Source organism: Rana temporaria (assembly GCF_905171775.1).
Source record: "Rana temporaria chromosome 4 unlocalized genomic scaffold, aRanTem1.1 chr4y, whole genome shotgun sequence".
Lineage (NCBI taxonomy): Eukaryota > Metazoa > Chordata > Amphibia > Anura > Ranidae > Rana > Rana temporaria.
Genome location: NW_024404461.1, coordinates 1,569,821 through 1,572,029, shown reverse-complemented (window position 1 = coordinate 1,572,029; position 2,209 = coordinate 1,569,821). Strand labels below are relative to the sequence as shown.

The following is a 2,209-nucleotide window of genomic DNA, read 5'->3' as shown; positions in this document are numbered from 1 at the left end:
TCTAGAACATGGACTCGTAGAATTTATGTGTGGATTTTTTACGTGATCTTATATTACAGATGATATTTACTCTCATTTTCTTGGTTTAGGGAGCAGATCTGATAGATATAAAAGTTAAGATTAAAGAAGAAGAGACTCATGTGAGGGATGATCAGCAGTCTATGGAGGAGGATGGAATAACGGGGACATTTATAGAGGAGGACACTCCTACAGAGATCAGCACAGGTGGGTCATTAACACTAAATACATTCCTCCACCTTAGATTTGGGAGAACGGTTCAGCCAGAGCATGAGTTCGGACTCAACATTGGCTGTTTGCCCGTTCGACGAACACCCAAATAATCGGGGCTTTTGACTGTTTGTTCGGCCCGCCAAATGACCACAATGCACTGCACCACCGCACAGTGCATTGGAAGCCCTGATTGGCTGAAGCAATGAAAGCTTTGCCCAATCAGAGCACTGTCAGAGCCATGATTGGGGAAAGTTGTGATGACTTTATCCAGTCATGGTTCATTGTTCTTAGTCCCGCCCTACACTTTAAAAATATTCTCCCCGTAGCAACCATTTGCAATGTGATATTGTCGTGAAGAGAGATAGAACAAGGCTCTTTTCAATGCTACTAGCGAGTTGTGCTATTGTGTGCTATTCTTTTGTCATTGTAGAATATTAGTTTAGTGGGAATCTAGTGATCGTTCAATGTGAGTGTAGTATGACTATTCTCTGCCTTTTGGCTAAGATCAAGTGTAGTATCTGTTCTTATCAGTTGCCAAAGGATGCGCTGAAGCACCTCCTAAATAGGGAGGGTGGATGCAAATCCAATGGCGTGATTGCACCTGGAAGGACGGTTTTGGTAGGGGCTGGTGGATTACTATTCTCCGGCCGAGCCGGGGGTAGGCCACCAGTCGAGTCTGAGCCGTCTGGAAGGGTGCTTCTGGTGAGGATGGGTGGCGCACTTGGTCTGGCTTTTTTGCCAAATCTTATTCTGGCCTTATGGCTGGTGTCAGTGTAAGTGCTGTCTCTGCCGAAGATCCGGTGGGAGGAGCTGGTGGAACCCTGTATTTGAGACGGAGGGGAAACCATGCAAATCCGTCGGGTTGAGGGGGTCCTAGAAGGGCTAGTATCGGGACGCTGTAAGAAAAATGGCTTCCTTGAGAAAACCTGGAAGGGGCTCTCTCCCGGCAGGATGGAGGGCTGCACTGACCCTGTCGGGGGGTTGGATTAGGAACTTGAAAGCCTATGGTGCATGTGCCCCTGGAGTGGCAGTCCATGGGTATCTGGGAATCACTGTGAGTGAGGGTCACTTTGATTTAAAAAGTGCACCAGATCACACTTCTTTTTAGCACCTGCCTCCTAGGCTGGGCCTTTTGGCTGGGACCGGAGGAATTTCTTATTCCTGGTCATTGTATTGCACAATGGCCACTTCTTTCACTCTCCTCTCCACTATCGCTCTCCCCACTTTATTATTATTTATCCTTATGCTGTCACTTTTTGTATTTTTATGTTGTGTACACATTTTGCACAGTGTGATGAGTAGGGTGCTTGTCCTCGGGCCTTCCCTTAAAGTCTTGGGAGGGGGTGGACATGGTCTTCTGGCCTGGTTCGCCCTCTCTCATGGGGTCACCCTTCAGGGGAGCCCCACCAAATACTTGGGTGGGTCTGTTTCGGCAGACCCTCCAGAGAAAGGGGTCCTTCTGGCTTTGGCTGGTCGGACCAAGTTTAAGTGCCCTGTTCCCTGTCAGGAGCCTTACGCCCCGGAGGATTCAGGGCAGGGTTTTAGAGGGCTAGTGTACCCACTGCACATTTTTGTCGCACCTCTTTATGTTGTGCACATTTTTTTGGCACTGGGTGAGTTTTTTGAGTATGTTACACACACCATGGGCTTAAAAAAATAAATAAATAAATGACTATTGTTACTTTAGTGTCAGTTTAATTTACCAGGGAAGGTTTCCTGCAGTATATATCAGTGCATTACTGCACGTTTAAAGCAGTATTTATCAGTGCGTTACTGCAGGTTTAATGCAGTATATTTCTTTTTTTTTTTTATATAATTTTTATTAAACTCCAAAAAGCGGGCGGAACCCCATCATTACATTAATAACATAAAGGGAAATTAAGTTCTAATCAAAAGAACATATTCAGTAATTTAACAAAAGGGCACAGATATAATAGTGCAGAATTATCATTACGTAGAATTGTATATTGACATATTC

The 2,209-nt window shown here is 45.3% G+C and overlaps 1 pseudogene; it reads left to right on the top strand.

Annotated features, from left to right (window-relative positions):
* Nucleotides 1-708: 708 nt before the first annotated feature.
* On the top strand, nt 709-819 carry LOC120921842 (annotated as a pseudogene).
* The last annotated feature ends 1,390 nt before the right edge of the window (nt 820-2,209 follow it).